Source organism: Tympanuchus pallidicinctus, unplaced genomic scaffold (assembly GCF_026119805.1).
Source record: "Tympanuchus pallidicinctus isolate F22 unplaced genomic scaffold, pur_lepc_1.0 scaffold2, whole genome shotgun sequence".
NCBI lineage: Eukaryota > Metazoa > Chordata > Aves > Galliformes > Phasianidae > Tympanuchus > Tympanuchus pallidicinctus.
The window spans coordinates 49,387,617-49,413,157 of NW_026294721.1; the positions used below are offsets into that span (position 1 = coordinate 49,387,617).

The window sequence follows — 25,541 nt, forward strand, 5'->3', positions numbered from 1 at the left end:
GGACTCGGAGATCCTTGTGGTTCCCTTTCAAAGTATTCTATGAGTGTAAATTACTTTTTGATACAGAAGTCTCTCTCTCACCTGCAAGAGGAAAGCTATAAGATACAGAAAATCTTTTAATGGGGCTTCGCTATCTACTGTAAGTAGATAATTCATCGATGGTGCAGGGGTTACTTCAAGTTAATAGAAACTGCCTCATTGAATGTAATTGTTTTGTTAGCAGTATATGTGGCATATACCTTAGTGCACAGACTCCTATTCTAGGTTTATAATTCTGTAATGTGCATAAGCACTAAAGACCTTACCTAAAAATCCTTTGAAACATTGTTTTTTCCCACATTTAAGCTGAACTAGTTAGCCATGATTAAAACCCAAGAACATTGGTATGTTGGAGTAAATGAAGATGGTCACTGGTGCAAACCACAAGGCAAGTGAAGGCTGCAGCTATCTCATGTGGCAGTTACTGTTGATTTTTGCACTTTTCTCTTCTGATGGATCACATATGCATAACTTGCTGTCAGTTTCCTCTAATTATCGTAGATCATCCTCATGATTTGCCACTTGTAACCTAATACATTATGATAGCTGAAGTAATACATTCTGGTTATAATTGGTTGCCCACTAGTGATGTGGGTAATGGATCTCTCCTGTGAAACACAAACAGTAACTAGACGCACAGCATGCAGGTAAGTTAAGTACCCACGCTACCCAGGAATCAGCAGGTGTTCTTCATGACTTAGTCACCAGACATATTTTCTGGAAGCTCAGCATATCTCTAATTGCAATTATATTTTGTGTCCATCTTGCCTCAGATCCTAGAAAAGGGGTTTCTGTGCATAAATATTTAAATGTGAAAGTAAAAGGTGATACCGAGCATATTTCTGCAAACTGAAAGAAATATGTCTGGCAGAGATTTTTTTCACAGGATTCCCGTTTCTGTGAATGGAGTTTGTTTCAAGGATAATTCATGTCCCAACCTGTAAATTCAAATCAGATCTTTAAACTGGAAACTGTGAGTCACATTTTGATGTGGCAAGTCTTCATATAGTATGTTTCGTTCAGCATAATCAATAGCATTAATAAATCAGTGGATTGACTGAATTCCAAAAGGATGGTAGGCTCTCACACAATAAATTGATTTTTGTTTTCTCTGTGTGAACACAGAAACACTGTAGTTAAGTGCACAGTTGGCGTAATATTGACTTTTTTCCCGATATTTAGTCACTGAGTGGTCAAGGTTGACAAGGGCAATTATAACCCACCAGTGTGTGTCAGCAGCTGCATTTCTCCAAGGCGCTCGTTTTCCCCAAAATGCTTCTTGTTCTTTAAGGCCTATTCTCTTTTCAGTTCGGCAAAAAACTTCCAAAATCAACTGGAGACAAAATTTACATCCCCTCAAAGTACTGCTAAAGAGCTTGTTCAAAAATATGTATGCTTGCAGCAAATGTTTGCAGATCAGCTTATGTTTTTTAAATACTTGGTTTGGTTTCTTTCAGTAAATCCAGTTATGGCTGTTGCAGAGCAAACCGTCAAAACCTTTAAAGTCTTAGCCCCTCTTTTCTCATCCTAGCTGTTTTACACCTTTCTAAAAAGACTTCAAAAAAGAAAAGTGCAAAGAACATTGCATCCAAAACCACATGCTGGTTTAGCCTGAGGTGGTTATCTTTAGTTCTAGTGAACATGGTCCAATTTGACTTTGCATATTTGAAAACTAACTCAGAATTGGTTATTACTTATATCCATTGGAGAAAATCTTTGAAAGGAATAAATTGTGTTCTATTCAATTCATCTTTATTTATTTGAGGCTTTTTTTGACTTCAAAAATATGTAACACAAAAGCAGTTTTCACAGAATTTTCTGCTCTAATTATAACTTACTAATATTAACCTGATCATCTACAAGTCAGTGGTTTTATTTTCTCAAATCTTACAAAGTTGTAGGAAATAGATGGCACATAATTTAAATGATTTGGAGGATATCTACAGTGAGCTTCTAAGGATTTCTTGTGTTGCAGTTGATTACATTTAGTTGACACTATTAAGAATAAGTAAGTAGATAACAAAAAGGTAATACAAAAAGAAAACACAGTAATTGGACAATTTTTTATTTATTTATTTTTTTTTTTTAGGGTTTTGGGAGGGGAGCAGGAGAGTCTGACACTTTAGAATTCAAGATTTTGAATTAGTCAAGATCATTCAAGAATTTGACTAAACTTCTGTATGTTCCCATGTCTGGTTAAGACATGGAAAAAAAAGTCTATGTACTCCTTTCAGTGATTTTTTTTTTTTTTTTTTTTTTTTTAGCTGGGTTGAGGAGGCAAAAACTGCTTACTGAATATTGCTAGCTTGGGCTGGAATTAGAGTTGTAAAGGTCTTCAAGTTGCAGAACATTCGTTTTCAGCATTTGTTGGCTCTTGTTGAAGTACTGCTTTTGATGGGCCAGAATTTAATCTCAAAACTGATTAAAATAGTAATTATTTGATTCATCAGTGAAGAAATAGAGTTCCTTTAAAAGGCTACACTCCATTTAATTAACAATAATTTGAGACTTCAGTCAGTACAGATCTGAATACTAACATTATTTAACAACTGGCTTTCAAATACGTTAGGTTTCTCTGGGAACTGCCAGAATTTATCTTGCTCAGCATTCAGGAGCAGCCTACGGTGGAAAGCTCTTTGCCACATCATTCAGTGCAAATCAGCTATTCTCAGCTTTATGTGAATGTTTGCCATGATGTAAGCACATACAATCAAGGAAGGATCAGGAAAAAAGGAACCTGTTACAAGTAGTTTGCACAAAAAGAAAAACAATAACAATGTAACTCAAATAAAATAGATGTAGAGTTATATCTTTATATATTATTTTATATATATATATATATTATATATCTTTATATATTTATATTTTATATCTTTATATTCCTAAAATTGTCTTCATAGCAACAGTCATAATTTGCCTTTTCAAAAACATTTGAATTGATACTTTTGTATGTACAGCCTTGCTAGATATTGTGCATTTTTCAGACTAATTATATTCCATATAAACAGGAAAAAAAATATATATATTCTGTGCAAGGAATGAATTCCTGTTGTAAAGATAAGGCATACTGTTGATTTATACTTTGTTGAAAAGTGAGTAGTTGAGCAGAAAGCTGTATAATCTTGATCAAAATAATTTAAGTAATTAAGTATTAGTTATATTAATTAATTATTCTGGAATTAAGTATTCCAGTCCCTTTAAACTGTTATCTTTACCCCTGCTTTTCTTAGTTGCCTTATTCTTTCTTTCCGTGAACAAAATTCTTTGGGACAATTTGTTTTTCTGCTTTTTTTTGGTAGTGATCTTTGTGTATGATACAGTGTCAAGAAGCTGAAGAAGTTGTATAGTAGGGGTGAACATGAAATTGGTAGAATCAGTAACCATGCAATTCCTGCTTACAAGTAGTGTAAGCAAGGCCAGGTTTGCTATAAAATGGGATGAACAGTGCTCCAATTATTGCACATTATGAACATATGTTATGCATTTTATCACAGAGATTACTGATCTTTAATGTTACCTATTGCTTTTCCTATGATACCAATTATTTTGATCACATATGACAGGTAACTGGCATCTTTATAGCTGTGAGGTTGAATCTCAGCAGGATTTACCAGTAATACTGTGAACATGAAAATAATATATAAAGAATCTGTTCAATGGAAAATGATATCACTGACACAGAAAACACAAGAAAAGATTGGAGGGGAAAATAAGTCCATAGTTTCTAAATACTGACATTTTAATATTAAAATGTGTCATTTTCCAGGGCTCTTTCAATTATTTTTTTTTCCAGCATACAGTCAGGAGCTCTAGTAGCGGCTATGCCTCATTGCTGATAACCAGGTGAATTAACAGCATGTTGGGGTTCAGTGGATACCGCACAGATATATTCTTATTGAGATTAAATCTAAAAAAAAAAGAGGTACTTACATAGGAGGTAAATCTGTACTGCTAAGTGACAGTTACGTTATAGTTGCACTGTTGAATTTTACTGTGATTAAGTTGTAAAATATTGTATTTGTATAGCGTGTAATCTTTGTCACACAAGCAATCATGCATGGACCAGTTACTTATATAGTTGTAGTTAAAATATAAGTATTTATACTGTCATAAAACTATACATAATGACATAAGTGTATAAAAATACAGTTTTATAAGGAGCTTTTTTTTTTTTTTTTTTAATTCTATTATTTCACTTTTTAAATGGGTGGTACTCAGGTGGATTTGCTTGGGACCAAGAAGTCTGTTCGCACTGTTCCTTTCAGCTGTAGGCAGTTGTATACACCAACATTACTGTGGTCATTTCAAAAATTTCTTTCTGGTTCTTTGGGTCTTTGGGACTGTGCTAGTGGATCACTGCTTGCAGCAGCAATCTATGAACTTCATTCTTTCATTCTGAATGAGCCTAGCATTATTCTCCATTGCATTGCATCTCTTGGCTGCTTCTAATTCATTTGTTACCAGTCACTTTAGATCAATTGTGCCAATGATCCAACTCAGTGAACTAGTAAATAAAAATGCCCTACATGGTCTTTGGCTCCAGACTCTTTCCAGCTGTGCTCAGGGATGTGGCTCAAATACAGTCTTCAAAAGAGTGCAATTCACATAAGTAGCCAGGGTGCTTCTCTGAGTTGATGGTAAATGTCTTGTCGTATTCAATCTGTTCAGTATAAATGCTACTGAAATCCTGTTTGGTGAGTGTAGTTCTGCAAGAAGCTACTTACCTAATTTGTTTCTATATCACCAATAGCCATTTGTCTGCTACATATAGTATCTGCTATGCATTATGCTAGCTCCTTCTCAATGTGCTAACACTGGATTCATTGCTTCTTAGTTTTCAACGGTCTTTTCCAGCAAAGGTGGAGATAAATGGTTTCTATGAAAAGAAGTTCCCTACCCATTTTTCCTGTCCCAACATGTAATTGAACAGGGAATAAAATTCCTGGTCAGTGTCCTGTAACAGAAATCTATTTTTTGGCATGCAAGTAATATTTACCCAATTCAAACCAAAGTGCTATTTCTCATGGATGTTAACATGAAAATACAATAAATCATGTACCAAGTTTACACAACTTTAAAATTGAAAGAGAAATAGAATGTACTAGATCATTTCAGTGCTTCGTCTGGCAGGCAGCAATGAGGTTTTATCAGCTTTTTTGGGCCACTTATACCTCAAGTAGGAGTGGTGTCTTTTCCTGCTATGTTTTCCATTTTCTCTCTGGGATGTATGGTTATGTACATACTTCACTGATTTTGTGGTATGCTGAAAAAAAAATTGGTTTCTCTGTTGGACTACTGGAAGCAGATTCAGTTTTTTAAATGTGTGTCTCTTGCCATCAAGGGATTTTGGACTTAAAGGGGAGCAAAAACCTCCTGGAAAGGCAACTCATGCCAGGCAACTTTGTTGTTGGCATGTTGTTTGGACTAGAGCTGTCATAAATAACTTTTCAGTGTCAGCTTTCAGAAACTAGTTAGGACCAGTTAGAGCAAATTATGATTTTCATGTTGCAGATTGACAATTTATACATCCTAACATTAACTTACCTTTTTCTTAAATCAGTAGTATTTTTCAAGGTGCTAATATTCTTGTTCCAGATCTGTAAGAGTTTGTACATGAGCTGAACTACTTAAAATTAAGCTTTTGAATTTTCAAATCTCTTGTTCACAGCCCCTCTGCTGAATTTTACATTTCCTCTTAAAGCCAGCAGACTGAATGCTCAGACTTATTCCAGTGAAATTGTGGAGTTCCATATCTGAGCTGATGTGGGGTGAGCCTCTATTGCTGTATATTAGTCTTTCACTGGCTGCTATTTTCAGTTCTACTTCCCAAGTTTCTGAGGGCTGCACTCTTTGATCGTGCTCCAGTAAATTATGATCAGAGCATCAAAGGGAGTTAAGTATGTTGACAGTGAACGTCACTTAGCTTGACATTCAAGGGTGCCATCCTATGAATATATTCCAAAGTATGACTGAACTGAATCAGCATTGTTAGGCACCTAGAAAATGGAATGACAATGTGAAGAATTTTTGGCACAGGGTCTTCTAAACCTAGGGATAAGAAATATTGAAGAGAGCACAGTTATAAGAATTCCTGCATGTCTGAAATTTGTGAAGTCATCACTTAGAACTCATTAGCCCACCCTCCAGTGGTGGCAGATAAAATTCCTGCAACTTAAAATGCATGTAGAAAACATAAGGATGGAACTGAAGATAATCACCATAGGTCTTTATATGTCAGCATTTCTGATTTGCCTTCCAGCTTGTCTTGGATTCAGAATTCCTGAAATAGGCTACCATGTGATCCACTAGTGCGTGGATTCTGATTACACAAATATGAGAGCTTGAACGCTCAGGAAATCAAATATGAGCCTAATCTGTATTTGTTTTTGTACTTAGAACTAAAAGATGAAATGCAAATACTGTACTACTGGGGCTTCTGTATGAACTGTAGGACTTGATGCTTTTTATGACCTCCAATTAAGAAAAAAGCTGTTTTATATGATCACAATTTTCATTTTCCCCAATCTTAAAAAGAAATTTGTATCCAAAATAAAAATGAAATTAAGTAATATAAAATACATGTAAATAAAGTTTTCTTATATTTGGTGATACAGAATCCAATTTTTCAAATAGTGTAGATCAGTGACTTGATGAGTGGTCACTGCATTAAAGCATTGTTAATATTGAGGCTTTGTTTTTTCACTATCTTGAGCTTGTAATTCCTATGTTTATTTTTTAGCATAGAAGTTTATTTAATTTTTATATTGGCTGTACAGTCAAGCTATTTATTCATTTTATGTCCACATAGAATTTTTCTTCAGTTACAGTCCAAAGCCCAAACTTAGGGAGACTTTTGTCAGTGGATGAGTTTGCAGTGAAATTTACTATCTGATTTCATATTTGCAGGTACCATAGGAAATATCTTTTGCAGTTCCAGGTGGAACCTGGATGCATGGATCCAATATTCACTCATTTTTTTTCAGAACGTAGAGCACTGATATTGTGACTTAATGTAGAGTGTATGCTTGTTTCCCCAGAAGTTAAAAATAGTAAGCTGATCATATTTCTTAATCTCTGCCTGTCAGAAGTTTGAAGCCAGTATTAGGAATGACTTTTCTGGTGCTGTGCCCATTAGTTGGATCACACTGACCCTACTTCTGATTCTTTGATCAACATGTACCTTTAAAACAAGAAAGAAGAAAAAATCCTTTACGCTTCACCTTTTTGGCTTGAAAGAAATTAAGCATGTATGTATATTAAGTGCTTATTCACGCTGCTTTTTTTTTTTTTTTTTTTTTAATGCTGGGAGTTTGGTGAAATGAAAGCAAACCATGTTGTGATGGAAAAAAGTATTTATACAAGTACAGGAGGTGTGCATTTCTTCTTATTCTGTGTCATATGTTGTCACTGTCACATGCAAAGTTTCAGCATTACTGAAAGCTCAAATGAAAAAAAAATAATAATAATAGCAGGCTGTTCGGATCCCTGTTTGGAGAGAAGTTCTAGGTGCAAGTAGTAGCTGTGGAGTTTGAGGCAGTCCAGTGTGAATGTGATTGGAATGTTAGAAATAAAAGAATGAAGCATGATTTTCAGATGCTATTGTTCTAGGCAAAGGTTTTGTTCTGTATATCCTCTTAATTTATCAGTGCTACTTTTTATGTGTGAAATACTCCAAATTCCTGATTATTAAAACAGAAAATCATTTTATAGTTAACTTTAGAACACTATAAACTTGTAATATATATGAAAAAAAGCTTTCTGAAAATAGCCCTTTTATATATTCTAAGTGCTATTGGTTATGTTTTTTAAAAAAAACAATCAGTATCATTTCCATATGTTTCATGCATATTACTTTTGAGTATATTGGCTTTGCAAAGCTGTGGGAGGATAATTTATCATGTTTGCTGATACATAGTACATCAATGAAATTGCTAAGGTACCGTTGAAAACTCATTGTCTGCGCTAAAGCTAGGAAGACCTATATCTTAAATTGTATGTTAAATGCTCAGGACATCTGATCAGTTTTCCACTGTAGTAGAAAGGAAAGAACCTTTTCATATGTGATCTGAAGAAACCAAATGTGAAACTAAATGAGTAGAATGAACATGGATGCCCAAAACGTTTTTAGAACTACTATTCAACATGCAATCAAAATTTCCATGCAATCTAAACAAATAAATTTGTCTTATAGCATGTTAGTCCAGTAGCAGCTATAATAAATGCACGTATCCCATGAATCTGCATCTCACTTGTAGATGTTAAGAGAGATTAAAAAAATTAAGGAATGCATTCTATATCACAAGTCAAAGAGGGAAAAAAATGTACAGAAAAATAAAATCTAATATTCTGCTTTAAAAGTTAGTATGGCATTTTGTAATGATTAAACAGTTTTTAAGATACATGATGACCTTATTCATCATAATGTATCTTATTTTCAGATTACTGGGCTCATCTGAGACTCACCAGCATAACACCAGAGAGAAAGCTGAAGGTAAGATGAAACATCTGACAGCTTCTATCTATAACGGGATCCATATATTGTATTGGTGATTTTTAAATGACACACAGTTATCTAGCTGGCAGAATAGAGCATAACTACAAAATTACAAGAGGCCAGTATGTGCTCAGTATGCAATGCCCTATTGACTTAACCCACTCTCGATAATTTTTGCTGCTGTATCTAATTTACTATTGTTGCAATAACAGTGTGGGTCAAAATAATATTTTATATTGCATATATATATATATATATATATATAGGATAAATGGGTGTAGTGTTAACTTTAACTTATGTGAGTATTTTATCCAGGAAAAAAGATCTAGGTTGATAAAGTTTTCTTTCTCTATGCTTTACTGTATTACCAAAAAGTATTTTCAAGAGTATAACATAATTGAATAAATAATGAAATTCACAAAAGGAGCTTTTAACTCTCTTCTGAGAGTTCTCTTTAGATTAATAACTTGAAAATGCCATTTGTATCCAGGACCTAGACTCAAATGAAAGTATGTCAGGAGAGTACCATATCCCTGCAGCTGTTGGTGCCCACTCAGAAGTTGGCAGTGTTTTGGTTGTAACTGTATATTAGTCAGCCAGTCTGATCAGTACTTGCATAGCAACTGTATTGAATCAATTAAGTACCTGGTTGTTTTTTTTTTTTCTTTAGTTATGGTTGAGTGGGTTTTTTTGTTTGTTTTTGTTTTTTTCTTAATGGTAGCTGAAGTTAGATCTTTGAAAGCTTGTGAACCTCACAAAAAGGGTTCGTGTAAAACCGTATTCGGCATCTTGTGACACCAAATGGGAAGTGTGTTCTTCTGTATGACTACAAAGGTTTTAGTACAGCTATCAAATGCATGTTCTGCTCATTAATGTTTGTACAGTATCCTGCCTTAAAAGAGCTACAGTTTCCTAGAGCAAGTCATTCAGAATTCGACTACACTCTTCAAGTTTAATGGGTTGAGCTCTTTGAGTTCCTTACCTCCTCCTGATTGATGGTTTGTTTCTCCTTTTAATACAAAATTCAGTAAAATTTCCAACAGTGAAAATGGTCTTTTAATTATAAAACACCAGCGTGTGGGAGTGATTCAATTTACACATCAGAAAAGTTCAGTTACTTGACCATAATTTATTTTTGTGCTGATCATTTACAGACCACAGATTCTTTTTTTTTTTTTTTTTAAACTCTCTCCCCTTCTTACTTGCTCTACGTGTGAAAGAATAAAAGTCTCAGTATCCTGGAAAAGGCTTTAGATATTGTATGATATTGCATGATCCCCAGAACTGGACTGGACTTCATTATCAGGATTTTCTTTTTTTTTTTTTTTTTTTTTTACCAGCTTTTCCTCTTTTTCATCTTCTAGCTGTGTTGTCATATTTAATTTAAATGTGTTCTGTAATTGCTGAGTTTTTTTCTTGAATCTGACGAAGGAACAGTTTCAGTAAGGTAGAGTAAGTGATCTCATTTGTGGGACTGTGAGAATTAGAGGCATTGGCTGAAAAATATAAACTTGCAGTTCTAGTGTTGCACACAGTGTAAGTGACTTCTGTAACCTTTGTTCGGGATGCTGCTCCAGCACTTAATCTAGTCTCTAGGAGAAGGATAACATGGCTGCATCTTAATAAATTAATAAGTAATAGGAATAATTAGTGCTGAAAGAAATGTCTGGGTGAACTGGAAGTTTCAGTGCACTTTCTCTATGCAATATTATTCTTTATTGTTTCATTTTCAGAACACAACTTAAGACTTGCATTGTTTTGTATACAGGCTTCTAATGACAAATAATTGAAAGTAAAAAATCAGAATACTCTTTAATGGATTTAAAATACAAATACTTAAATGTATGTTCTTATATCTATTTTCTTTCTAATGAAATACAGTTGTGAACCTAGCTGAAAGTTATCAGAATTCTCTTTCTAGAATGAAGAAAGTAACTATAGTAGATAGGGAAATATATATATTATTTATTCAAAGTTGTACATATAAATTTAACGTTTAGCTGAGTACTTAACAATATTTCTTGGTTGCCTGTTTGCAGTACATACACAAAGGCTATATGAATGCTACGGAGATACACTTTTGCAATTTCTTTGACTCTTGAGCATGTAATTTAGTCTGTTTTTCAGAAGGGCTGTATGAATGCCACTTAAAAAAAGGCAAATTACTGTGAGTGATTTCTTCACATTCTGTTCAGCTATTTGAAAGACGTTTCTCCTTTTTACCCAGGACTAAGCGTTATGACTGTATTGCTAACTTGAATTTGTGTTTTGTAGTGTTTGTAAGGTTTTTGTAGTATCTGTACCTGCTGCTAAACATTTGCATATTTTGCATACACTTTTATGTAGAAACAGAAATATATTCCCAGATTGGATTTATGATATGAGACTAACATATGCTCATGAAACTAACTAAGATAAAATGTTACCTTCCATTGCCCATGTAGTCATTACAGGTTATAATTGGATCTGTGTGATTTAACAGTATTGAATTGCCTCTACCTCAGCTTTTTGCTAAGTCACCTATACCTTCCTGGGCTCATGTCAGTAAAGGGAACAATTCAAAGCTCAATGGACAGAAATGTTTAAGACCAGAAAATACAGTAACGGGTTATTCCAGGTCCGGTTTAATGTTCATACAGACATGCCTCTTAATATCAAAGTACACTCCACATTTACTTCCAGGAGGTAATGTTTAAAATTCTGTATGATCTCAGATGTGTGCCTATCACCTGACTGGTATGTTCTGCTAAGTGAATGTTCACATACATGATCTCACAGATCATGATACATTTTACTCTTCCTGTACAAAAAACAAACAAACAAAACAAAAAAGCGTTCTATATACCGTTGTGTCTTTTTTCTTGGTGGCTTTTTTTCTTGGTTTTCCATACAAGCATTAATCAAGCCCCTCTGTTCCTCTGCATCAGTATTACTGAAACCTGTCCAGGAAAATGCAACTTCATTTGTGTTATATGCATTTTTTTGACATCCATAGAATTTTTTGTTTAGTAGAAAGGGTTTGTGGTGACTTGAGTCTGTAGTATTTGCTTTTTTTTTACTGAAAGTGGAAAACTTCTGTTTCTATGCCCTTTTCAATACCACATATCTCTCTTGTGAGCAGTAGCTCTAAATGGCATAGAATTGCCTAAAGAGAAAGGATTGCTTTTTAGCAGCTTGAATAGTTCTGGTAGGATGGATTAGGGCCAAGGTTCTCCTCTCTTAGTAGAATGCCACAGTGTTCTGATTTGCTTGTCAAGGGAAATTTCTCTGTTTTGAACATTCTTGGCCATTGGTAATTTGGTGTACCCCCAGTGTACAGCCTCTTTAAAATCCCTTTTTGAGACGTGTTAATTTATGAGTTCAGTGTCTGAAGTCAATTAATACAGTACCTGTTAGTTCCTAGTTTGTTATCTTCATAATCAGCATTATACTGTTAATGAGAAGTGGTCGGAGCTGTTTGATTAGAAATGAGCTTCATTTTATCAGGTCATTAAGCAGTTCCCGAGCATATCTACCTTAACCCATTTAACAGCAGCATAAATGAAGAGATGCCTCCTTTGTAAACCTTAGATGTCTTCAGGTGCAAAGTAACTGCTAAAAGATTATTTTGCCACATGAACAAGATCCTGAATCTCCTGGGTTTCCAGCGGAAAGCGGAAGTTAGCCTTACTCTTGAGCCCCAGTGCAACCAACTGGCATGCGCACAGCATGAGATGAGCTGCAGAGCTCAGGCTTTGTTTCATCTCGGTAAGACTGACCTTCCATATTAAGGGATTCAGCATGAAATATTCTGGGTGTTCTGAAAAATATATAAGCATTCTTTTCCTGGAAGACTGAAAATTTACCTTTGTCCTTAGGAACAGTTTGTGTGTTTATTGGTTGAATTCTCCTATGGAGTATTTGTGGGCAAAATCAGGAACTCCCTTTTAGAGAAGCAGAGCAATGGGAAAAACACTGTGCCTAGGGAGGTGCAACATCTGTTGGCTGTGTCCAGGATTTTCAATGCTAACTGTTAAGACACGTTATTGTAGAACTTCCTTTTAGTTCTGGAGTTTTTTGGCATTAGCACGTATGTTGTTCACTCCAGGATAAGAGAATAAATATCATAGGTAGTAAATTCTAGAAGACACTGCCATTTCTAGTCCGTAAAATTTTATACTAACTTGGCATTAGAAAAATAGTGTTTTACTTTCTGTGTAGAAACCCAGTTTCTTTTCCCAAGAATAATATTTTCTATGACATAGAAATTGGGTTTTCTCAGATATTGTGGATATAACTGAACTAGTAAGGTCATGTTTTCTGAATAGTGCATTAGATGAAAAAGAATAGGAACTCCTTTAAAAGAACATTCTTTTGTTCCCCGTGTTTGTGTATACTGTTTGTCACTCGCATGCCAAAATAGAAGGGGAAATAAAAATCAAAGATTTTATTTGTTTCTTGAGCGTAATAATAAATAATGTTGACAGTTTCTCTCTTGCAGCATGGTAATGACATCTCTAGAAGTAGTACAGCAGATGCTTTGAGTTGCCATGAGTTTTACTTCCCTTCAAAAACCCTTTCTCATGGTTTATTACGGTTTTTTGAACTACTTTTAAGGCTTATTTGTGGTAGAATTCGTACCATAATTTTTATACTTAGTCTTTTGAATCCATCTAACCTGAATAGCCCAAGGGAGATAAATCAGGAAGCATAGAAATCAAGCAAATGTGAAGCTGGTTCTTGAAGCTGAACCAGAAGCAAGTGTAACTCAATTTGTCAGTGAGAATTTCTAGTGAGAGAACAAAGAACTTGATTTTTATTCTTTTTAATATTCTGTCTTTTTTTTTTTTTATGAGAAAGCTGTGATTTGTGCACTTTCTGTGTACAGAAAGAATCAACATTTGAGGGGCAGATTTTTGCTGAGTCTATGTAGATTTAACTGCATGTATAAGAAGGGATGTGATTTCCTGAGAGGAAGATTTGACCTCAAGATCTACTGTGATGTGCTTTCGAAGAGGTTTAAGAGACATTTCCTTTAATGAATAGGGATATTTTAATGCATTCTCTTCTGAGCAGATGGCAAACTGGTCTCAGATTCAATTGTCATCCAAATCCTTTTCTCCAGCATATGACAGGTACTAAGAAGAAGCAGTGATCTGGCTCATTGTGCTTTGGACTACTGTCCAAGTCATATTTTTCCACAGAACTCATTTTTACACTGTGGTAAGACAGAGAAAGATGAACAAACTCTGTATGAGTGTCAATGAGATGGTAATTGACCTGATAATCTTTTAATGGGGGGAAAAAAGGTCAGGTCATTTGGATGATACACGCCAACGAACCAGGTAGAACTCATTACAAAATTAGGAACTGATTAGTTATACATAGACTTTCTGAGAATTGTTCAGTAGTATATAAATTAATGGTAAGTACCAAAATGTGGATGCAGAAAACAGATGTAGAATATGTGCTTCGTATTAAAATTTTAATACCATTGATAATGGCTGTGTCAGAGACTATAAAAACAGTGTAAAATACGTTTCATTTATTCATTTGCTATCAATCACACAGGTTGTGCTGTTTTATGTACGTGTAGAGATCCTCAGCAGGGTCCTGCTGAATATTGAAAAAATCACCAACAATTACAGCTCCATCTGTGTAAAGCTGAATGTGAAGCCTGAGATGTACCATATACAAATCAATCCCAGTTTGTTTTTTTTAAACAAAACTTTGATATGAAGTATTTCACATCTCTTTCGTCAGAATCAATGTGAACTATGCTGCATTTTTATTCGAGTTTTCAAAAAAGAAAAAAAAGCATGATTGCTTTTCTCTAATCTGCTTTAAACAATTGACAAAGGTGCTTATGTATTTAATTATTGAAATTGAACCTGATGTAAGAGACAGTGCAAGCTACCTTACACAAATATGTAAAAGATAGGTTAACAGTGTCTTAATCCACGAGCTCCAGATGAGACCTTGCAGGTATTCCTATTGCTGACTACATATTTATAGTGTGGAAAAAAGTCTAATCTCAGCTGTAAGTGCTGAGAATTACATGTCATTTTCCTTAGAGCAATAAATGTTCTTTTGTCTGTCTAGATTTTTCCATATGTTTTGCACATTAATTCCTAACAGTGCTGCTCTATGTCACTAAAATATCAAAATCTAATCAGTCAAATGGCAGTAAATGGAAAAAAAATAGAAATTCATAGCAAAGATTAGTGATGTCTAAAAGTGGTTTATGGGTCCTAGTGGGATTCCTCCTTTTTTAACAACAAAGTGCAGAGTGAAAGAATATGCACAGCTTACTTTGTCTTCCTACTTCTTTTGATCTGAAAGAACAATCAGATAAGGCTGATTTCTGAAGACAGTTCAGAATGAACATATTTCAGTTGCCCCCAGTGATAACCATCATTGTCAACAGGAGGCATTGCAGGTACTGACACTAGAGCCCTAAATGTTCAGATACTGAACATTTTATCTTTTATTTTAAAAACTACTGCTGGGAACTCTCTTTATAGAATGCAGTGGATGATGAGTATTTAGAAGAAGAATGAACCCTGAAGGAGAATAAAGCGCAAGCCTCAGAGATTGTCAGTGAACACCAGAAGGACAGAAAAATTTAAGGTTAAAGTGGAAAATTTTGTACACACAGAAAATCTGAAGCTGTGGAAAATAGAAGAAAAAAACCTCAGGACTTACAGGCTAAAAAATAAAAGAATTTAGGGGCCCTGGCCGCAATATGTATTTGTCCAGTTCAGTTAATCACTTTGCACTTTGTGAGATTTCAGGTAAAATAGTACTTTTTCGAAAGAAATGCTCAAAATCAGAATATATTGGGATGCTAATAATAAAAAATGAGATATCTGGATTAATTTAGTGCATAGCTAACATTCTTAATCTGTGGAATTCTAATAAATGCCATTAGTCCCTTTAGTTTACAGTCTTCATCTCTAAAATTCTGAAGAAAATATTTGTTTTTTGGCATATTGTGATGAGTTACGTTTTGCATGACTCTTGTGAACCTATTTAAGCATTCTGTAGTGTATTGAGATAGCAGATCATTTACAAATGTGTATGCTAACATTTTTCAGATGTAAAGGTATTTATGTCCTGAATGCTGTGCAACACTGATGATCCTCTTTAAAGCTAGCAGTTACTGTATTTATCATTGTCTGAGTTAGTAACTGTTAATTCAATGCACTGCAAAGCTAGCATAAAGTATACTATTATCACTCTTAATATCACATCAAGGATAACTAAATTTGAATGAGAAAATGTAAATGAATTCATAATTGGAGGTTTTTAGTGTGTTTATCACTACCACTGCAGCTTAAAAATGTGCCTGGAAAATTGCACGTTATTTCTCATCTCGCACCTCTTCACACAGTTTGTTCTGGCCACCGTACATAGATAAGACATTTAAACACACTGACTGCTGTCCTCATTTTACAACATTATCATTGCTGTTTTCTTGTGTTTTGGATGATGTTCTTTATCTCTTTTTCTTCTATTCATAAATGAAGCAGAGATGGTCAGTACCAGAGCTGGGAGCTCTGTTGCTGTACGTGTATTCCTAGCATCTGATCAGGCTTGTCAGGTGGTGCTCAGTAAGTTTTTCCTGAGTGCTTTTGAAGGTCCTAGACTCTGAGGAGGCTTGTAGATAAAGGTCTTTTCTCTTCTTCCTCACCTACAATATGTTGTGTTGTTCTTTGACAACCAGTTTCTATTGTGTGAGGAGTGCATGTGTTTTTAAAACACATCGGTATGTCTGCTCATTTTGGCTATAACTTTAGCCACTCTTGAGGCAGCTGCACAGTTTCCATAGTGTACAGGAATGCATCCTTCACCCCCACCCCTGGGTTTCCTTAGTTGGTAAGTCACTGTCAGTTCTTCTGCCCAGCAGGGAAAATGTGATGCCATCTCTGTTCCATATATTTCTCAAAACAGGTGAAGGTCTTCCCAGGCAAGGAAAAGGAAAGGCCAGTAAAGTCAACAAGTACTAAATGACTTTTGGGTGACCTGGTGTGTATGCCTCTGATGTTCTTTTTCCTCAGCACCCAGCAATAGTGTCTGTGAGATGATATTCTAGGAGTTTTACATGGAGAGCTTTACATAATATGAACATAATTACTTTGCACACTGCTCCAAAATGTTGCATTGGTGGCAGGTGTGAAATGTGACTTCTCAGTTAGGTAACTTCAGGTAATATTTTCAAATGGAAAAGCAACATTCTATGTGGGGAAAAAAAAATCACTTTGGCTTACTGTATTTTGCTAAATAGTTTCTACATAGATATATGAAGGCGATTGAAAAGCTATATAAAACTCATGTATTGCAAATATCTGTAAACTGTAAGATAGATGCTCTGTTACATAGAGTTAATTTTGTGATGGTGAAACACATACTAAACACAGAGGCACTTAAACTGTAAATCCAATGTGAATGTTCTCTTTACACAAATGTGATGTTTAGACAGCCGGACTCTTCAGAACTTGGATTTGTGTATATTGGGCAGATAAACATGGCCATCACTCTGCAGTTCCCCTCTATCAAGCATGTGCTTTTAGGTTATTGGAGATTGAAACCATACAGCCAGCTTTCATGAATCCAGAGAGCTCCATCTTACATTTGAAGTAGGTAGAACAAAAACCTGATGCAGAAGGCAGAAATATTTTTCCCGTATGTTTTCCCCCGAGAAATATAAAAGCTCTCTTTATACTTCATGTAGCAAGTTTTTGTCAATGACACTGATCTAAAAGACCACCTTGCTGACTTTTGTTTCACAATGACTGGAAAAACCTACACATCACTTCTACTTTTGTAATGTAAAGCTACACAGTGTTGACAGATTCTGTAGTCCTTCTGTGACAGGACAGTATGAAAACCTTTCTTTCCGTGCCTACTGAAGAAATCATTGGGGTTAAATGACAGGGCTCTACCAGTGATTTTTCTGTCACAGAGAACTGTAAATTGCAGCCTGTCTCCAGGATAGTGTTTAGACACATTCTGAGATTAATGGTTTTGCATAGACACTTTGGACTTCAAATGATTTTGAGATAAGCTCCATCAAGAAGATTCTCCCAGTCTGAACTCAACTGAAAGTGCTTTATATTTCAGTGATGTTTATACAAAACTTTGTTGGTACAAAACAGACAGTATGTTATAAAATGAAATGACATCTCTTATGTTCCATACTACAGAAAATTTTCATCTCCAGCTTAACTCTTTGTGACAGATTTTATTTTTCTTGTATAGTAGCTCTTAACAGTTTTCAGTAACAGACAGCGATGAGACATTATATTTACATTATTGAAAAGCCTGTACTTTTCCCTTGAAGGAGCATAGCTGGCAAGGAATGCTAGTACCCTAAATGAGAGAAGAGGAATAAAATTCTTACCTTACTTAAGGTGTAAGAGCCTAAGAAAGCATCTCAGTTTGGGAATGTGCTAATTCATTCATTCTTCCAAACCTCAGCACATAATTTGCAGTAATCAATGAGATAATGCAGGAATAGTGACAGGACAAATATAATAATTAGACTTATTTTAATGTAATTGAAAGGCAAGTGTTTATCAAAAAACAAAGTAAATATAGAAGTGTATTTTGCAAATATTCAGTAGTTGCCTGGTTTAAAAAAAAAAAAAAAAAAAAAAAGGAAGAAAAAAAGAAAATACCTGTATTATCTATCAATTTTCAGATCTTCTTGTGTACTAAACATGTACTAAACATGAACCTGTACTAAAAATGCTATGGATTCTGGAGAATTTTGCATGGGCAGATGCAAAAGCAGCGTCAGAAACACATAAGAACCAATGTCAACCAATGTAACAAGAGTGTGAAATATTGTATCTTTGTTACCAATAACCCATAGTTAGCACACCCTGCCTCTGTCAGGTTATATAAGGGCTAGGAGGGACAATCACTCTTTATTAACCGAATGCACCCCATGCACCCTGTGGCCTTCTTATAGGCTGCAAGCTGAAATCGGAATTTTCCTCTCAGGAGACACCAGATTGGTTCTCTGTTCACCTTAGCATTGGTGCTATTTTTTGACCTCAAGTTTCAAGAGTTGTATCATACAACACAATGAGAATTAAAAGGTCTTTTCAGGGAAAAAAAATAAAAATAAAAAAAATAGTAGGACTTGTTATTTTAGAAATGATATACTTAGAATTGTTCAGACATTTATAGAAGCATCTTCATGATTTTTTAATTTCAGTGTTTAAGCATTACAAATAATATTTGTGAGTCTTGCTTGTAGTATTTGAGGCTGAAGCATTGATTGTGATATACAGAAAACTAAGGTGAAGAAAAAAGAGGTGGGTTTGAACAGCAGGTCACAAGTTTATGAACTTAATGTAACCCAGCAATAAGTGGTTTCTGAGCAGGGAGCTACAGGACTCCTTCCATAAAATTCTATAGCAAATGTAGTGTAGTGTAGATCAACCTGACTGTGCTTGGGGCATCCCTGCACCTCCCACAGGTAAAGAAGTTATGAACTGGCCACTGCCACTAACACAGCTTTAACATCTGAAATTGGAAGGGCTGGAGTCCACTAGAATGCATGAAAATTCCCGCTTCTGGTGGCAAACCAACTGAGGCTCTACTCATAGTGACTACATACCTCAGACTGCTGGTTGTTAGCAGCCATATTCTTTAAATCCATTAAAATAAAATGTCTATGTTCAGTGATGTTGAACATGTCATTTTTACATAGAGGTGAGGCCATCTTTCAGGAGCAAGTTTCATGTTAGTCAGTGTGCTGGATTCCCTCCTTCAGAAATTGAATTGTTTTAATGAGGCAGACTACTACTGTTTTCAGTCACTGAATGCTGGATAGGCATGCAAGTATTTAAAAATAAATAAAAGGCAATCCAAACCCCTATGTTAGACATTAATGTCAAAAACATTTCCATTATAATAGTTAAACTTGTATGTTTTAAGACAGGTATGGGATACTCTTGCCAATTTTTTAAGATCCAGAGCCAAGGTTTATAAAAAATAGGATAAACAAATAAATGTATGTAGAAAGCCTATTCTGAATGTAATTAGTACATGCCACTTGCAAATGTCAGCAGTTATTTTTAGTGGAGAGCATTTGTAAGATCTGGCAGAGAGCTCTTGAAATGTCAGGAGGATAAGAGGAAGTGTAGCACAAGCCAGATACGTATACTAATATGTTAGAGGCTGGTAATAGTGAGTCCATCCTTCCTCCTTTTTCTTTTTTTGAAAGTCAAGATGGAGTTGTCTTGAAGCCAAAATCTGATAGATCCATCACAGTTCCCTTCCAATGTCATAGGTATTGAGCGGGCGCAACAAAATGATTTGAGTTTTGGAAACAAACTCTAGTTACATATAGTTTGAAGAAACAGGCTTTTTCTCCCTTTCTCCTTGCTTGTAAACAGATTGATATTGTTTAAAAGTAGATTGCACTCAACTTAAAGAAAGGTGTGTTACACTTATGTGGTTTCCTTTTAGATGTATTAATCAACAAAGTAGAAAGTATACATATTATTGTCCATATACATATGAAAACATATTCAAGCCTCACTGAAAATAATAGAGGGAAAGAGTAGTTTTTTAACAGTGCTGTTCACAAGTTCATTAACTGTCCTGTTCAATGCTGTTGTCATATCACTTGACACAGAAATAAATGTAGATTTGTCATGTGCACTTTGTTTTCACAGTGAAAGGTGGATTGGGTTTGAATTAAGCAATACTTCATGTATATCCTTCTCATGCACATTGCTAGTTTTCTCCTCTCTCATTAATAACCTTTATACATCTCAGCTTCTGTGTAACTGTGTAACTAGGTGTAACTTCTGTGTAACTGTGTAACTGTGTAACAAACTGAGTCTTTACTGTTGCAAAACTTTGTATCTATTAGGATTCCATTCTTTAACGTGTGTTTTTTTCTTTTGTGCGTGATCGAGTAATGCTTTTATCTTAGTAAACGTTTTGCACATGGATTTAGTATCTCCAAGTGCAAGCATGATGTTTTCACTTGGAAGCTTGTAGGTTTTTTTCTATATTGGTTATTGGGTTTCTAGTTCATGTTGTAAAGTTTTGTGCCTTACCTGATCAGAGCAGGTGTCATCGCATCAGAACTCAGTCCCATGGAAATAATACAATTTTAAGGTCTCTTTGCAAGTACCCCAAACTTTGGCTTCAGTAGGAAAAGAAAGCTTACCATTCCTTTCCTATTATCTTGTTTTTATTAATTATTGGGCAGAGGAAGTATGTCTCTATGGAGCTAACTACTGTTGAATAATTTTAGAAATGTTACATACTTTTGCTTCCTTGGTTGTAGAAAATGTTATTTTTATTCTTTAAAAGTATATCATAATATACAAAATTATAGTGAGATTTGGAGATAAAATGGACCTCTCAGGTACACAAATGGCACTTTAGTTCTCAAGATACATCTCTCAGTGTTCTGTGGCAGTAGATTTTCTGAAAAATGAAAAGAAAGGATTTATTTTTTTGAATAAAGCATTGTAAAGTATACATTAAGGAGTTGTTGTGCAATAGAGCCATATTCTTCACCTGAATCCACTGAGAACCTAAAGCAAGATACTTAAAAGAATTTAAAGGTAGCATACTGAGTAGATCTAGCTACCAAGAAGGATGGACAAGAAACCATCACTTATTAAAGCATGTTGTCCTAGTGAATAAATCAGAGGAGATTAATCAAGGGGGATACAAGTGATAGAAGACATCACATGGTATTCATACAAAGGCTCCAAAAACTGTTAGCCTAGAATGCTTTTATTTGCCTTCCTATTTTGAGTACTGAGTAGGTCATGATTGCAAAATACAAATATTTACAAGATAGACTTCTGTGATGTGAATATGAATGTGTTGTTATGAGGAACAGAGAGGCTTAGAGATAAGAATTTCTTCTTTTTCTGCCCAATATATCTTTTCTAGTTTAACTTGAGTTATAAACACACCTTAGAATCAATAGCAATCAATCTGAAGAAAAGGTATTGTTATCCTCAATAGAAAAGTTCCTGGAGACATTTTTAATACCCAAGTTTGCAGAATTTTTAGAGTGTACACAGAGTACACATTATAATTTAGCAGATTGTTTTTCGAGGCAGATGGCCAACAGCAAATCTTTGAGCCTAATAGAACAATAACATTGCTGTTCCATTTGCTTCTCAACACAGTGGGTATACATTGCCGACATGCAGAATACTTGGCTTTTCTTCTCAGGAAGTTCTGACACTGCTAATAACTTGGTAACAGAACAATTAAGTATGAATATAATGTTATTTAGCTTGTCAAGCAAAAGACACACAGGATCATTTTAACTCCCAAAAGAATCAGGATTGTAAAAGTGTCTGAGAATGCACTTGTTCAGTCCACTTGCCTGCTGTGGCTACTCATGGCAGTCTTTATTACAATTCTATTTTTGTTGATTTTGAGGAACTAGAAAAATTTAGTTCAAGTAGACAAGTAGACTGGTTCCTTCTAAGATGTCAGATACCTACTTTATCATAGCGAGAAAGTGACAGTCAATTTAAACCAGAATTTATTGGGAACATTAAGAGCTGGAAGGGCTTTGGCTAATCACTGTAATGTCCCCAACAAATGGTAAATGAAAGTATGAGGAAATTGAGTTAACACAAGTTAAAAGTTCAAATACTTACTGAATTACATTAAAAGAAAAACCTATGACCTAATTAAATTATCTGAACCCGTTCATTTCAGTCTGTCCTGTTATACTTGTGAATACATTTAACAGTATTTTCTTAGATGTAAAACAGTCAACAGGTTTAGCATGCATCAGACAAAAAGCCAATGAATGAGATCAAAGGATGAATTATTTATTGATGTACAATATTCTGAATAGTTGTACTCAATGGTAAGGAGAGTTTTGCACTGAGCTTGTTTATATCCTTCATATTTGTAATTTAAAAAAATCAGAGCTATCCCAGCTACAGTACAGGGATAAAAAATTGCATGTTGCTTTGCTCTTTTCTTTATAGAGTTTGTGTAGGGAAAAATCTAGAGAGTCTGAAGTAGGAAGCAATGCATTTATGCCCCTAGACATGTATTGCAGATATGCTGATACACCTTAAAATTGTGAAAGGTGTATTGATGGTTTATGCACAATTACTCTACTCCACAAACACCATTTTAGATGCCTAGATTTTATCATAATATATAACATCTAAAATAATGTTTTTGGAGTTTGTGTTATCTCACTGGAATCATCTTTCAGTTATTTTTTTTTCCTCCTTTAACTTAAAAGAGCAGAAATACTTTGCCAATATAACTAAAAAATTTCCTACAATCTCTCAGTCTTACAGTTTCAAGGCCTATTGAAAATACAGTGGCTAAGGAAATATTGTACAGTTTCAGCTTTCTGCTTTCTGCATAAGAATTTTTATTTGAAAACAACAGGTGGAGCTTCACGTATTTATGAGAACTTTGATTCAGTCGTCAGATAGCATTAGGCATAGGCAGCAGCTTTCTCACTTTGAGCAGCTCAGGGGACTATTTCAGGATAAAAAACAATCTGGATAGTAAACAGCAGAAATATTTGCAATTTGAGGCTTTCTTGATTTTTATACACTTGCTAGCTTTGTGTCCCTGAAATGAATAAAATCACAGGGATTCCATGGAGGACACCACTTAATGCCTTGGCTAGCCTTACAGTGCAGAACTACCATCTGAATACCTTTTCTTGGAAAAGTAAATGTTAGCATCGTACCAGAGTTCTCCTTGTCACCTACCACACAAATGTATAAGGGAGTTATTGGTCATAAGTTTTTAGTTTTGGCAAAAATAGTTGATGTTGTGTCTGTAAGTAGAGAACAAAATGTCATTTTAGCAGTTGTCGAGATTTGATGGATCCCACCTGAAGTTTTCAATTTTATTTTATCTTAAGAATGAATTATTCTATCTAGTCTTTAATTAGAAGAACAATTACTTTTTGGAGAGAAATGCCACGTCGCACCTTAGTTTCTAAGTGCTTATTGAGGGTAAACAATTGAACACAAACAGAACTTTTTTTTCCTGCCATCAGAAAAAGAATTATTTTATGAAACGAGAGGTCCTGTCCACTTCTATTTAGTACTTAGAAGTGTTTGACTACAAAAAGAAAGAAAAAGGCAGTATTGATTTTTTATTGCTGACGTGAAGATTAGAGTCAAGAAATGACGTTAGTATGGCTTACGTAAAGGGTGAAAATTCACAAAATCATAGAATGGCTTGGGTTGGAAGAGAATCATCTAGTTCCAACCCTGCTGCCCCAGGCAGAGCTGCCAGCCACTAGATCAAGTACTGGGTCAGATTGCCCAGGGCCCATCTAACCCGGCCTTGAACACCTCTAGGGACAGGGCATCCACAACCTCTCTGGACAACCAGTTCCAGCACTATGTCACCTTTTCAGTGAAAATTTTCCCACTGACATCTAATTTAAATCTTCCCTCCTTTAGTTTAAAACTGTTCTTCCATCTTCTAATCAGTGTGTACCTATGTAAAAACTTTATTTTCCTTCTGTTTTTAATCTCACTTTATATACTGGGAGGTTTTGATAAGGTCTCCTGTAGCCTTCTCCAGTCTGAACAAACCCAGCTCCTTAAGCTTGGCTTTAGAGAAGAGATGGTTCAGCCCTTTGTTCATCTTTGGACCCTCCTCTGGACCCTGTCCCAAAGCTTTTCCCTAAAGATTAGTTTATCACTAGGATTTTGGCAAAGAAAAAAAAAAAAAACATTATGCATTTTTTTTTTCTCCAAATATTTGCTACTTTTGTATTTCCCTATTGAAGTTTTTTCTTTTAAGTTATCAAAGGTAATTTGAAAGATGCAATAGTAATTTCACTGTGTAGCAAAGACCAGTTAGTTTTGCTGCTGCTGTGCACAACCTCCAACAACCTCCAGCCACCCACAGTGCCACCACTAGCCTTTACAAATGCCACACTTTGGCATGCACGTGTGACTTGAAGCCAGCTGCAGGAAAGCCTCTGACAGTAAATATGGGTTTACTTGTAAATGCTGAAACATCCTTATTTAAAATTGAAATATTTGTACATATTTTCCTGCTTTAAATTGATAAAATCTCACCAATTTCTCAATCAAATGTGAATGGAAGATAAAAGTTTCTGAAAACCTGAGACCAGCTTAGGAAGCCCGTTACAGTCCACCAAGATAACAAACCCTAGAGTAACTTTCAAATAGCTAGGTATAAAAGCATGAAGATCTATTCAAGAGAAGGATCTTTTTCTTTTCCATTCAGTCTGAATGCAAGGGGCTGTTCCCAATGAATGAGAAAGAGAAAAGAATTATATGTTACGATTCTGAAGTGCGTTCTAAAATTCCAGCGTCTGTAGCAGGTAATCTAATTCCTTTCACTTAAGCTGTGAGCCCTTAGTGAGGAATGCCACGTCTCTCACAGTCCTTATCCACCTCCCTGTTAAGTTCACTGCTGGTGAAAATTCCATTGAAACAAATGCTCTTGCACCGATGTAAAGCTAGTCTATTGTACCAAAATAACAGGCCATAGAACTCAAAATTCCTTTTGTGGCTCTCAAGTGAAAATAGTTACTGCTTTTTGAAACATTTTGAAAAAGATGTTTGGGGCTATTTTAATGAGATTTCTTGAGTTCTTTTAACTTGCTGCTTTTTTCCTTTAAAACGTCCAGGAGTTGGTCTAAGTACCTTTCCCTCCTACCTCACTGGTATTTGTGCTATAAATCTTTGCACTTCCATCACATTATGCAATTGCTTTTGCTCTTGTGAATCCCACATACTACAGAAAAAATGTTTTCTAATATATAACTTGTATTAAAGCAATAGGATATAGTATGTCACGTTTCTTATGAGTAAATTCTAATAATGGCTTACATAAAAATGAGACTATCTCTTTCTCTTAGCTTTGAATTTAAAAAGTATTGCAGTATCTATAAGTATCTCTGATGACTGCATAGACATTCATCATACTAAATTGATTTGCCGTGCCTGAACAAGCTTGAACAATATGAAATTTTAAAGATATTGCTGTAAAACCCATT

The 25,541-nt window shown here is 35.0% G+C and overlaps 1 protein-coding gene across 12 annotated transcripts in view; it reads left to right on the forward strand.

Annotated features, from left to right (window-relative positions):
• The window catches only part of TENM3 (teneurin transmembrane protein 3), a 696,676-nt gene that overhangs the window by 245,982 nt on the left and 425,153 nt on the right, over positions 1–25,541 (forward strand). For all 12 annotated transcript variants that reach the window (XM_052683284.1, XM_052683286.1, XM_052683287.1 and 9 more), the window contains one exon: positions 8,478–8,530. The gene's annotated coding sequence lies outside the window, so the exon portion shown is untranslated. The remainder of the gene's footprint in view (positions 1–8,477; positions 8,531–25,541) is intronic.